Source organism: Pelobates fuscus, chromosome 3 (assembly GCF_036172605.1).
Source record: "Pelobates fuscus isolate aPelFus1 chromosome 3, aPelFus1.pri, whole genome shotgun sequence".
Taxonomy (NCBI): Eukaryota; Metazoa; Chordata; class Amphibia; order Anura; family Pelobatidae; genus Pelobates; species Pelobates fuscus.
Genome location: NC_086319.1, coordinates 210,745,195 through 210,760,029, shown reverse-complemented (window position 1 = coordinate 210,760,029; position 14,835 = coordinate 210,745,195). Strand labels below are relative to the sequence as shown.

Here is a 14,835-nt window from a genome sequence, read left to right as displayed (position 1 = left end):
AGTATCATTTCCTACTAAACAATCATGGTCTATATTGTGGAACTAAGTCAGCTAACTGAACCTTAAAGGAACACTCCACATGTATAAAGCAGAAGCTCTTTATGTGTCTAGAGTTTGTCATATTTACAAATAAAGGGAGTGTACAGGCACTCTTCCATTGGATATCATTCCATTGGATGTCATATTTAGACAGTTTATTAAAGTGCAGATTTCAACAAACATTAATATAGCATTTCTATAAGGGGGGGCAGAAACACCTACCTAGCTATTACAGACAGCCAGGAAGGTTTTATTCTGCTTCCGATAGCCCTACTACCATTTTGCAGATTTTAAAATTAGTGGACTGTTTTGCTATGGTGAAGTGAACACACATTTAAAATGATAGGTGTCACAGCTTGTGACTTATGAAACCTCTACCATAATTGGTTGTGAATTTTAAATCAGTTTCCTACAATCAAAGACTTCACATGAAATAATGGTGAGTATTACGGCTGAATATTACAGAATAAAATAAATAAATAAAAAGATGGTGCCACAAGTCTATAAGTGCCCTGGCAACCCAAATGTAGGTATTCACCAATGCATGAGTCATTCACCTCTTCCATGAGAGCCAGAAGTGCTTTGCATTAAAGGAATACTATAGTCACCTAAACAACTTTAGCTTAACCCCTTAAGGACAGATGATGGAAATATTCCACCATGATTCCCTTTTATTCCAGAAGTGGTGTCCTTAAGGCAGTGGCGTACTAAGGGGGGGGCGGGGGGTGCGGTCCGCCCCAGGTGCCACCAGTTAGGGGGGTGCCTCCAGGTAAGGGGGTGCCTCCAGGTAAGGGGGTGCCTCCAGGGCTTGTGACTCTGTGAGCTGTGTGGCTGCACAGGGCGCCGGGAGCCACACAGCTCACACACGCAGGGGCTGGGAATTCAGCAGTACAGTGTACTGCACGGAGAAATGGGGGCGGAGCCAAACCGGATGCGGGGGCGGAGCTACAGCCAGCCTCCATTTGCTGCCTTTCACTACAGCACACTGAGGGGAAGCAGGAAGGAGGCCCTGCTTCCCCAACTCCAACACCCCAGGGACTCACTGACTGGACTCCTCCACCAGTAAGTAAGTAAGTAAGTAAGTAAGTAAGTAAGTAAGTAAGTAAGTAAGTAAGTGTGAGAGAGAGAGAGAGAGAGAGAGAGAGAGAGAGAGAGAGAGAGAGTGTGAGTGTGAGTGTGAGTGTGAGTGTGAGTGTGAGTGTGAGTGTGAGTGTGAGTGTGAGTGTGAGTGTGAGTGTGAGTGTGAGTGTGTGTGTGTGTGTGTGTGTGTGTGTGTGTGAAACTGCTTGTGACTGTGTGTGTGAATCCCTGCCTTTGACTGTCTGTGACTGTGTGTGTGAAACTGCTTGTGACTGTCTGTGAGTGTGAATCCCTGCCTTTGACTGTCTGTGACTGTGTGTGAATGTCTGCCTGTGACTATCTGTGACTGTGTGTGAATGTCTGCCTGTGACCAGTGGCGAATCTGATCCGTGTCCCCCCCCCCTACCCTGACCCTCTCCCCCCTGACTGTGGGTCCTTCCCCCCCCGACACATACATACAGACACAAACACATTCACACACCCCCAACAGACACATACATACACACATGCAGACACATACATACAGAGACACATACACACACACACATACAGAGACAAAGACACAGACAAACATACACACAGAGACACACACATACATACAAACACAGAGTCACAGACATACATACGGATACACACACACACACAGAGAGACAGACACACATACAGAGACACAGACACACACACACAGACATACATACGGATACACACACAGAGAGACAGACACACATACATACACACATACAGAGACACAGACACACATACATACACACATACAGAGACACAAAATGTTTCCTACCATGTGTGACTTCCCTGGGGTCCAGTGGTGGCTCAGCCTGATAGGAGTCAGAGTTCTCACTCTGACTCCCTCCTCCTTTCTGTTTCCTCCCGCGCGGGCTCTCAGTATGCTGGGAGGAGTGACGTGCGGTCACTTCCTCCCAGCGTGTGATGATCTCATCACAGGGGGTCCGGTCGCGCTCTTAAAGCGCTCAGCGCAGACCGGGCCCCCTTACAATCCATGTCCATCGGGTGGCCCTGACAGCATGGGCCACCCGATGGACCCTTAACATGCGGCCCCGGCGGTTTGCCGCCGGGGCCGCAAAGCATGGCAGCTGCTACCCGGTCGCGGGGGGCCGCAGGGCGGCCGAGCCCCCTGGAGTGCCGGGCCCGGTCGCAGCTGCGACCGCGGTACGTACGCCACTGCCTGTGACTGTGTGTGAATGTCTGCCTGTGGCTATCTGTGACTGTGTGTGAATGTCTGCCTGTGGCTATCTGTGACTGTGTGTGAATGTCTGCCTGTGGCTATCTGTGACTGTGTGTGAATGTCTGCCTGTGGCTATCTGTGACTGTGTGTGAATGTCTGCCTGTGGCTATCTGTGACTGTGTGTGAATGTCTGCCTGTGGCTATCTGTGACTGTGTGTGAATGTCTGCCTGTGGCTATCTGTGACTGTGTGTGAATGTCTGCCTGTGGCTATCTGTGACTGTGTGTGAATGTCTGCCTGTGGCTATCTGTGACTGTGTGTGAATGTCTGCCTGTGGCTATCTGTGACTGTGTGTGAATGTCTGCCTGTGGCTATCTGTGACTGTGTGTGAATGTCTGCCTGTGGCTATCTGTGACTGTGTGTGAATGTCTGCCTGTGGCTATCTGTGACTGTGTGTGAATGTCTGCCTGTGGCTATCTGTGACTGTGTGTGAATGTCTGCCTGTGGCTATCTGTGACTGTGTGTGAATGTCTGCCTGTGGCTATCTGTGACTGTGTGTGAATGTCTGCCTGTGGCTATCTGTGACTGTGTGTGAATGTCTGCCTGTGGCTATCTGTGACTGTGTGTGAATGTCTGCCTGTGGCTATCTGTGACTGTGTGTGAATGTCTGCCTGTGGCTATCTGTGACTGTGTGTGAATGTCTGCCTGTGGCTATCTGTGACTGTGTGTGAATGTCTGCCTGTGGCTGTGACTGTGTGTGAATGTCTGCCTGTGGCTGTGACTGTGTGTGAATGTCTGCCTGTGGCTGTCTACCTGTGACTGCGTCTGTGACTGTCTGCCTGTGCCTGTGTGTGTGAATGTCTGCCTGTGACAGTTTACCTGGGACTGAGTGTGACTGCCTGCCTGTGACTGTGCATGAGACTGACTTTTGGTGACTGTGTGTGTGACTGTCTGCCTGTGCCTGTATGTATGAATGTCTGCCTGTGATTGTCTACCTGGGACTGTCTGCATGTCACTGAGTGTGTGTGACTGTGTGCTGCCTGTAACTATGTTACAGTCTGCCTGTAATTGTGTGTGTGTGAGACTGTGTGTGTGTGTGACTGTCGGTCTGTAACTGTGTGTGTTACTGTCTGCCTGCAGCTGTGCGTTTGACAGTGTGCAAGTGACTGTGTTTGGTACGGTGTGCATGTGGCTGTATTTGACAGTATATGCGTATAACTGTGTACATCTGACTGTATCTGTCTGTCTTCGCCCTGCAGTGAGTCGGCACATATCATCCAAGCATCGGCGTCATATTACAGGATGTGCAAGGGACGTGTGCATGAAGAGCACAGAGATCCCAGCAGCAACCACTGACTACCAGGGACTGAGGATCCACTCTAGCCCTCCCAGAGCAAGGTAGGGAGGCTGGGTGGACCTCTTAATTATTAAATGTGTGCATGTATGTGATGTTTGCGTGTGTATATCTAATTATGTGTGTGTGTATGTATATATATATATATATATATATATATATATATATATATATATATACACACACACACACACATATATATATACACACACACAACACACTTAACTACAGAGATACACACGCAACCACACACATAAACACAGACATACACAATCACAGACCCACACACATACAATTACAAACACACATAATTAGATATACACACGCAAACATCACATACATACACACGTATATATATATATATATATATACATACACACAATCACAGATATACACACAGACATACACCTATTGTGTTATTGTGTGTGTATATAAATGTGTATGTGTTTGGTACATAGCTCCCTTATTTGGTGTCCTTAAATATTGCAATCCCACATAAGGATAACAAATAAGGGCGTTATCTACTAAACAACTGAAATTAGGAAAAGTTTTTTTTTTTTAATTCATCTTTTAGCTGTTTAGTTGATAATTCTCTAAATTGGTGTCCTTATGTGAGATTTCCATATTTAAAGATACCAAATTAGGGTTCTGTTTAGCAGATAGCTCCCTTATCCTTATTTGGTGTCCCTAAATATGGCAATCCCACATAAGCAGAGCAAATAAGCGAGTTATCTGATAAACAAAGATCGACGTTAAGAGGTGTCAGCTAGCCCACGAACAAGAAATCTGGGTGGCTAATGTGAATTATATGCAAATTTGTTGACTGATGCCAACGTGCACTGCATGCTGCCAATCCCTTAGTGAAAAGTTTTAGTGCCCCCCCCCCCCCCCAGTTTGGATTGTGGTATCTTACCCCCTATATATTGTTCCTATGTGTCTATGTATCTGCATGTGTGTCAGTGTGTATTTAGGTGTGTGTATGTGTATATATCTCTGAATCTCGCCAACACTACACACAAATACAACCCTGCATTTCAACGTCACCATTATATATAACCACACCACTGCCTTCAAAAACCACACTACATAAAAATGCATGCCTGCATTCAAACGCCAACACCACATACAGACACACATCCTACATTCACTCAAACATACTCCATACAAAAACATGCTTACATTTAAAAGCATAAACACTGCTTAGTGCTAAATACATAAAAAAAAAGAAATTGTGGTTGCTTTTTACATTTTAAAGTTGGGGGGTGGAGGGGTGCCAAATGCTCTAGGTACGCCCCTGCCTTAAGGGGTTAATGAAGCAGTTTTAGTGCATAGATCATGTCTCTCAGGTTGTACTGCTAAATTCACTGCCATTTAGGAGTTAAATCACTTGTATTTCTGTTTATGCAGCCCTTGCCACATCTTCCCTGGCAATGATTGACAAAAAAAAAATTCACTTTCAATCAGATGTAAAAAATGTTATCTCTTGCTCTGTAAATTAAACTTTAAATCACATACAGGAGGCTCTTGCAGGGTCTAGCAAGCTATTAATTTAGCAAAGAATAAGAAAATCTAAATTAAACAGAACTTGCAATAAAGGAAGGATAAACTTTAGATGACTCTTTACAGGAAGTGTTTAGGAAGGCTATGCAAGTCACATGCCGGGAGGTGTGACTAAGGTTCATAAACACAGTGATTTAACTCCTAAATGGCAGAGAATTGAGCAGTGAGGCTGGAGGGGCATGTTCTATACACCAAAACGGTTTCATTAAAGGACCACTCTAGTGCCAGGAAAACATACTCGTTTTCCTGGCACTAGAGTGCCCTGAGGGTGCCCCCACCCTCAGGGACCCCCTCCCGCCGGGCTCTGGAGAGAGGAAGGGGTTAAACTTACCTCTTTTTCCAGCGCCGGGCGGGGAGCTTTCCTCCTCCTCTCCATCTTGATCGCGACGTCATCGGCTGAATGCGCATGCGCGGCAGGAGCCGCGCTCGCATTCAGCCGGTCGCATAGGAAAGCATTTACAATGCTTTCCTATGGACGCTTGCGTGCTCTCACTGTGATTTTCACAGTGAGAATCACGCAAGCGCCTCTAGCGGCTGTCAGTGAGACAGCCACTAGAGGATTTGGAGGCTGGATTAACCCTCATTATAAACATAGCAGTTTCTCTGAAACTGCTATGTTTATAAAAAAAAGGGTTAATCCTAGAGGTACCTGGCACCCAGACCACTTCATTAAGCTGAAGTCGTCTGGGTGCCTAGAGTGGTCCTTTAAGCTAAAGGTGTTTTGGTGACTAGTGTCCCCCTTAATCTAAACCCAGCATTGCAGAACTTGTCTTACTGGCTGAACATGATCAGATGACATTCTCAGTCATTAAGCTGGCTATGCATTGCATGGTTTAGCTAAAGAGAGCCAATGACAGCTCCATGAATTAACTTCCTGCTCTCAAAATTGTTTGACGAATTACATTGGAAGGGTACCAGGTCAAAAAATTGCAGCACATGGCATCCACTGCAGATGTTAATTTACAAAGGAAAACAATTCAAATTTGGAACAAATAATCTCATCTACTGTAGAAATATGGATGGAAATTGTGATAACTGTACAGTGCAGGCAACGTTGCAGCTCCAAAAGAGCCTTTATCAAGCCTGAGAAAGGCTAATTTTGGAGGTGAAATGCAGCATGGTCTATTCTTGAAGCACGTGCCATTTCATTATTTTTACATGACTGTTGAATGCAATTTAGTTTGCATTATTGCAATTCTTTGGCTACAAAGCTTGTATTATCGTATCTAAAACATGGATGGTTATGGATTGTTATGGAGAATTGCGAGAAATTAACCTTTTTTATTTTTTTTTTTTTTTATTTGTATTTTATTCGATTTAGAATAACATATACATCTGTTCCATTATATTCGTAACCTTTTTTATTTTTAAACTGGCAAGTTGCATTAACAATCCTTGGCAGCTCCGCCACTTTTATCTAAATTTACAGAGGGCAGTGATTCAGCATGAATCATTTTCACTTAAAGTGGCATCACCACTGTGACTTACTCAAGTGTTTATCCATGAAACAGTGAATCAGGGTGAATAGAAAACCAAATTGAAAATGTAACGCTAAAATAGCAAAACTGTGTCTATAACAGAATGAATGTTTCATTTTAGTTAAAATTTTGCAATTTGGTTTTCAATTCATTTCTAGTAACAGTTTAGTGAATAAATCACATACACAGTGTTAAATTGCTAATTAACCCCTTAAGGACACATGACATGTGTGACATGTCATGATTCCCTTTTATTACAGAAGTTTGGTCCTTAAGGGGTTAAAGAGAGTATTCAAATGGAATTTCAAAGTTTAGTAGTTGAAGTAGCCAAATTGGAAGAATAGCAAAATTTAGAGGATTTTTCTAAATCCGTTATTTTGGCCTCAAATTTAAAATATACTTTGAATATCGGACAATTCTCACTTTATAAAATAACATAGTAAATGCAATCAGCCTTGCATGAAAAGAAAATATTCTGCCTGCATAGATATTTAACAAGAACTGAAGTCTCATTTTCTTTTTTTTTGTTGTAAAACTACTATTGTTTGAGTCTGTAAATTATTTATCGCCAATCAATCATAGTGGCACCTGGCAGTGCTAGCCAGTAACACACACGATGAGTGGTAACTAAGGATGATTTCTCTGGTTTGCTTGTGGTTGTGCTTGACTGCGATTTTTTTGTATTTGCTGCAAGGGGGTAGACAATTTATTTATTTATAAAATATTTTACCAGGATGGATACATTTAGATTTCTCTCATTTTCAAGTATGTCCTAGTAAGGTAATGAGGTAAGGCAATTAAAACACTCTGCAGAGGATACATTTTGCAATTTAGTTTTTTTTTTTTCTCTGTAGTGAATATTCGTGACCACTACATAGAATCATACAAAATATGCATCAACATTTATTTTGATGCAATTTATTTATTTGTGCGTGTGTAGAATTTTATCATCATCAGGCCATTGACAAAGTCAACGGAGAAATATCTAATAACCCCTGTATGGGAGATATCCCAGTCAGGGGTGGTCAGTGTGAGTGGTACCTACCCACTCTGGGCATGAATCCTAATAAAATTAGAAAAGAAAGAAAATGGGGAAAGTCTCCTGAGGAGAGATCCCCATTGGGGTAAAATATGGTAAATGGGCTGTGACAAAAAATACATATAACAATTAATGAGGAAGAGATACTATAGTAGATACCATATAGTCACGGTACGATGGCTATATATTTAATTGGTATATAGTCTGTCGTTAGTACTATTCTGCCATTTATTGATGGATATGAATGTTTCTGGGTAATACAGTTTAGGCAAATAAATATAGCATGTTGGTTTACCTATTAGATATATAGCCATCCTACCATCACTATATGGTATCTACTATAGTATCTCTTCCTCATTAATTGTGGTCTGTTGTATTTTTTGTCACAGCCTATTTACCATTTTTTACCCCAATGGGGGATCTCTACTCAGGAGATTTTCCCCATTTTCTTTCTTTTCCATTGACAATATCACTGCAGTAAGACGAAATCTTAAAAAAATAAAATAATAAAAACACACAGGAGAAGCAGAATAAAAGAATGGAAAGTAAAATTCTACCAATCCATAAAACTATTTATGTAAAGTCTTGCACGTCTTGGAAAGGTGTCGCCGTACAAAGCCAACAAGCTATTTGCAACAACCCTAGGGAAGCCACCTTCTTGCACACAAATGTATGGCAATAAGAGCATGGCTAAAATATTTGTGTAGATCAGTGAGTCTTTGTCTGTGTGTGTCCGTGTGCCTAGCAGTGTATATCTGTGTGCAAATATTTTTGTTTGGCAGTGTGTATTTGCGTATGTGTATCTGTGTTTTGTGGGAATACATATATATGTAAGTGTGTATCTGAGAAAGATATACACATGCATACACTATGAATGTGTATGTGTCTGAGTTTGAATGTGTGAGAATGTGTGAGAATGTGTGGGAGTGTGTGTGTCTCAGAGGGCCCCCATTACATGATTTCGCAAGGTGTCCCATAATTGCTGTAAGCCCTGTTGTAGATTGCAGCCAGTATCATTAAAATTATTACTGTAGATGGATTCTTATAATTCAGTTTAATACTGCCAAAAATGTGTTTAAAAAAATAAAAACACCTGGGGCTACTCATTCACCAAGGAACTTCAATTGCATTTCTCAAACCACCTGACCATCCAAATTGGCAGAGATGCATGAAAACCTGCATTATGCATTATAAATGCATGGGTCAAGTCTGAATTCCAGCTAGTCCAAAATAAAGCCCAAGATGAAATTGGATTACACATTAAATTATAGCGAACTACTTTTCAAGTGAAAAATGAATAATGAGATAGCAGACACTGACGTGAGTGACCCACCCTGAGCTAGCGCACTAAACAGTAGGTAGCCACCACAACCCAAGGGTCACCCTACACCGGAGGCCTGGGCCCCGACCCCTTCATTGCACCCCCACGACTGGGAATAGGGACCCATGCCCACCCTACCAAAGATAAAGAGAGCCGAAGGACCAGGACCCAAGGGAGACTGTAGACCCCATCCTAATGACTCCCAGCTCTCCCCACTGACGACGGACCACAAGTCGATACTGACACCCTGTACCAATGTACAGCTTCCGGACACTTTTTCCCTCCTTAGCCATAACTACTTTTCGGCCAGGGGGATCGGACAAAGCACCACACTAAATACACGAAAACTTTAGATCCACTCTCTCTGAGAACTCACCTTGAACCTGCTTATTACCCGACAGCAGGGTAAACGATAAACACAGCAGCTCCTGCGCAGGTGCAGTCTAGGTCGGGCACCCACAGACGGACATCCTCCCCGAACTGGTGGAGGGAGTGCAGAACAACCCCTGGAAGGGACCCTGCACGACGCCCCCACCACAGGTGTCAAGTCTATGTAAACCCGTTAACGGGTCTATACTCATGGCCAAACGCAGGCCTTCCCCCCAGTGTTGACCTGACACCATTCTTTCCCTCCCCCATCCCGCCCCCCCCCCGCCCACCCCTAGCTGTGGTCCAACAACGTCCGAGGTCTGAACACTCCCGAGCGGAGGTCACATTTGCTACGCACCCTGTGGACAGAATGGGTATCAATCGCGTTCCTATAGGAAACCCACTTCTGAGGGGACCTGGACCCGAACTTGACAGACACCAGATATGCCCAGGGCTTCTTCGCGAACCACTAAACAGCCAAAAAAGCTGGAGTCGCAATATCGTTGGCAAGCAATGTGCAGTTCAAATGCACGCAGGCACAGGCGGACCCCATGGGACGTTTCCTTTTTATTAAAGGCACTATCGCCGAAAACATGTACACCTTCGCGAGTATCTATGCTCCTTATACCAGACAACATAGATTCATCAAGAACACGCTGAACAAACTCGACAGATTTCGCGACGGCCTATTGGTGGCCGCGGGTGATCTGAACGTGGCGCTCGAGCCCGGCGCTCGAGCCCAGCCAGAGGAGTCAGCTCTTATCCGCCACACGGACTGAGAGACATCAGAGAGACACTACGCAGGGCAGGCCTAGTGGACTGTTGGAGGGTGATAGAGATTACACCTACTACTCTCCGGTACACAAAAGGTATAGCAGGCTGGATTATATCTTCATGGCACAGGAGCTCCTCCATCTGGTCGTCTCGTCTGAGATTCGCCCACTGGGCTGGTCCGATCACTGCCCTGTATTGACATGCATCAAGTCCCCCTTGTTCCGGCCCAGAACCCGACAATGGAGTATGAAAGAATGCATACTGATGGACGCTACCACCGTCACGGAACTCCGAACGATGCTAACAACATTCTTCGACGAAAGTGAATCCCCTGACATGCCAGCCCTCACCCTCTGGGAGGCACATAAGTGCGTAATCCGGGGAATGCTAATCAAAATATGCACCCAAAGGAAGAAAGAGCAGCGGAGGCGCACAGAGGAGCTCTACAAACAGATCTCAGAACTGGAGGAGGCGCATAAGGCCACGCAGTCCGAAGAGGACTACAAGGCCCTACTGGACGCCAGGAAGACATTACATGACATCTTACAGCGGAAACTGCAATATACTATCCGCCGGTCCCACCACTTCTTTTATGAATACTCTGATAAATGCGGCTGCCTACTAGCCAGAATGCTCCAAAGGAGGAGGCACATGTGTCACATCACCAAAATCAGAACTAAAGAACAGACAACAACCCAGATGCCGGATAAAATAGTGGAATCCTTCCGGGATTTCTATGAGACCTTATACAACCTACCCATCGTGACTACCCCATAATCGATACACCGTAGGGAATTGCGGATGTCGGAGTACTTGCGGGAGCATGTCACTAAGACGCTTAACCAGGAGGCAGCAGAGGAACTGGAAACGCCCATTTCGCTGGAGGAGCTAAAGGCGGCGCTGAAAGGATTAAAGCTTAACAAAGCCCCAGGCCCAGACGGATTGCCGGTCAAATATCTCAAGGAGTTTGGGATGTGCTGCTGCCAAGATTCCTTACTGGCATTAACTCCTTACTGGAAGGAGGGATGCTCCCACGGGATTCCCTAGCAGCGACGATAGCCGTCATCCCAAAGGAAGGCAAAGACCCAGCCATGCGGATCTAGAGCTCTTCACGAAGATACTGGCCACCCGCATCAGTAACGCGCTCCCGGAACTGGTGGACCCCGACCAGGTTGGCTTCATCCCTGGCCGAGAAGCTAGGGACAACCCCATACGTGCATTAAACATAATTTACACGGCTGGGAGCTCCACACAGAAGCTCGTATATCTCTCCACCGACACAGAGAAGGCTTTTGATCGGGTGGACTGGAGGTATATGAAGGCCACGCTACAGGCTATGGGTTTCGGACCGCACCTGATGACCTGGATTCTCTCCCTCTACACGACCCTAATCGCAAGGGTACGGGTCAACGGCGCTCTCTCCGCTGCAGTTGTAATAGGAAATGGGACGAGACAGGGCTGCCCCGCTCTCCCCCCTCCTGTTTGCCCTCTCGCTGGAACCATTCCTGGGGGCGGTCAGACAGGATGGGGAAATAGGGGGGTATAACCTGAAGGGCACGACGCACAAGGGGGCAGCATACGCTGATGATATGCTGTTCTTCATCAGCGAACCCTTGGTCTCCATTCCGAATCTGCTGCAAGCCTTCACGGAGTACGGGCTCATATCTAACATGAAATTGAATGCAGATAAGTCAGAAGCCATGCCCATCTCACTGATGGAACCTGAAATCACCCACCTACAAACTCAGTTCAAGTTCGCATGGTGCAGGACGTAACTTAAATACTTGGGCATATGGCTCTCTAAGGACTTGTCCCAGCACAACTTTGCCCCAATGCTACTCACGCTGAAACAAGACCCAACACGTTGGGCTAGCCTATGTGTGTCGTGGTTTGGCAGAATGAACGCTATTAAAATTAACCTACTACCGCGCCTGCTGTACCTCTTCCAGACACTCCCGATACGAATTCCGACGTTCTTCCGCACCATTGACACAGCCATCTCCTGTTTCATATGGCAATCTAAGCCTTCCAGACTAAAGACAAAAGCGCAAGGAGGAGTGGGACTCCCCTCAATATTAACCTCCTACAGGGCAACACACTTAAACCGCATAGTGGACTGGCATGCACTGAAGACAGACAAAATATGGATACGCATTTAGCTGGTGCAATCGGAGGAGACACTCCTGGCGGCTGGTTGGATGGGCACACGAGGAGCGAGCAGACGCGACCCATCCTTTCGTATGGGCGACACTGCAGACACTGCAGGCCTGGTACCCCATAAAAACCAAACTCTCGCTAACCACGACACCAGGGCCCACAATCCCACAAACCCAATGTAGCAGGGGGCCTCAAGCCACAGGATATCAAGACGCTTGGAGCAACAGATTTCACGCACATGCAACAATGGTGTACGGCAAACAACTCCCAGACCTCCTACCAGATAGAGCCCCGACAGGTCTAGAGAGATTCCGCTACTTCGAAATAAAAGCATACTACACCTCACATAGCGGAAGATGCCTGTTTCACAGGAGTCTGACGGAGTTGGAGGAACTCTGCAGGGCCCGCACGCACCTAAGCAGGGGTGTCTCCACATTAGGCGCTCGGCTCCAAACGACAGCCCGCCTTGAACCCGCAAGACACATGGCACGCTGGGAGGAAGCCACAGGAGTCACGCTTACAGAACAACAGTGGACGAAATTCCACATACTAAAGCTCTATGAGCTCAAAACACCAGGAGCTCAATTACAAATTGGTGACTGGAGGGTATAGAACCCTTGAACGGCTACACCGGATGAACCCCGACGCCTCCGATCTATGCTGGAGAAGCGAGGAGGTAGTAGGGAGGGACCTACACATTTGGTGGTCCTGTAGAAAACTAACTCCGTAATGGACCCAGGTCCACACACAGATCAAGGAAATCCTGGATACCGACCTCCAGCTACAGCCACTTCAGATGCTCCTCCACCATACAGAGATGCCCATATCGAGATATAAAAAAAAATCCCTCACGAAACACCTACTAAACGCAGCCAAACTGCTCATCCCAGCCAGATGGCGCACCACACAGGCCCCTAACCTCCAACAGTGGATGGACAAGGTGGAAGAGATCCACGGGATGGAGACACTCACAGCATCCCTGAAGGGAACCACTGAACGATACCTGCAGACGTGGACACCGTGGATCGACTTCATCTCCTGAAGAGGGAACTAGTACCACTACCCAGTGCACTTGACAGACAGAAACCAGGACGACCGGCTCTACCAAGGCCCCGAAGGGGGTGACTGGGACGTATGAAGAGGAAGGAAGCGGACACCGGCGGGGGGCACATGGGGGCGCGCTCCTGTGCCCGGGTGGGCTCCTGGGGGGGGGAAACACCCTCCCCTCCACACGCCCATCGTAGGTAGGGGTTGAACAGGAGGTGTCCTGTTCAACCACTACCTACTTGGCCGCCCTCCACCCTTGCCCTATTACTGGTGCACAACCAGTACATCAAACTCCTAGCCAGTAACCTCACACCGTCGAAAACAGGTCTCGATTCCTGGCAACTGCACCTGCGCGGACGCAGGGACAACAGGAACACGGATAGACCCGAATCGGGTGCTGGGCTAGCTAAATGAAGAGTACCAGGCATATGAGGGCACCACCGATGGCTTACATCCTGATAGGGAAACAGGAGGCACAATGGGTCTTGCTGCTCCCCAGATTGACACTCGGCCGACAGATGCACCGGGGGTGGGGGGTGGAAAGGGGGCTACGGACACGACAACCCGAACGCGACAACTTTTGACACTGAGCCCTGGAACCCAAACGCTAACGGAGAGACAACCACTAGAGGACCTGGAATTATAGCGACCCACTCGAAACAGGGTCATGACCCCCTAGAACTATTAGAACGGACACTAGGTCACCCCTAATCCCAGAACGCACGCCATAAGTGCTTCAATGTGCACAAGGCAGGCAAGAGAAGACATCCACCGCGTAACCCGGTCATACGTTACACGATCTATGGCATATACTTGATACTCTTGAAATACTGTTGGAGAAGCTTGATTAGACAATAGTGGTAAAAGATAAGGTCAAGCATATTGTTAAGATTTTCTGAATTACAAAGTTACAACTGTTGTATTATTTCATTCATGCTACCCTGTGACAAAATGATAAAATGAAAATAAAGATTGTCCAAAAAAAAAAAAAAAATTAATAATGAAGTTCTCTAAACCATTTTCTAAAGATAATGATCCACATACTTCACTAAACCCTTGAATTATTTTGTCCTTCCTCCCACAGGAAGATATGCAAAAGTCAGTACAACATTGGAGAAAAGGGGGAAAAAAATAAGAAAAAGAAAAATTCCGATCTGCGTGATAAGAAGACATCCAATTTCTCTGCATCTTGTCTCCACTATAAGCCCCACTGTTCCTTGTCTGTACTCAGAGTAATCAGTAAACAGACTCCCTGTGTGTGATTCACTGCATGGGATCTTTGTTCTATCCCAGCCTCTGATGATGGTTTGTTATTTCACAGAGGTGCCACTTGCCAGATGTATTTTTTTTTTTTTTGCTTGTCACAGCTTTCATAAACAAGAAGCCTTCCAGATTTTGTGCCTCTTACTGAAATATA

At 46.0% G+C, this 14,835-nt stretch overlaps 2 protein-coding genes across 2 annotated transcripts in view; one reads left to right on the top strand and one right to left on the bottom strand.

Annotated features, from left to right (window-relative positions):
- RELL2 (RELT like 2) overlaps nucleotides 1–14,835 on the top strand; it is a 435,084-nt gene that overhangs the window by 230,191 nt on the left and 190,058 nt on the right. The window lies entirely within an intron of this gene.
- Nucleotides 1–14,835, bottom strand: part of FCHSD1 (FCH and double SH3 domains 1) — a 134,430-nt gene that overhangs the window by 98,417 nt on the left and 21,178 nt on the right. The window lies entirely within an intron of this gene.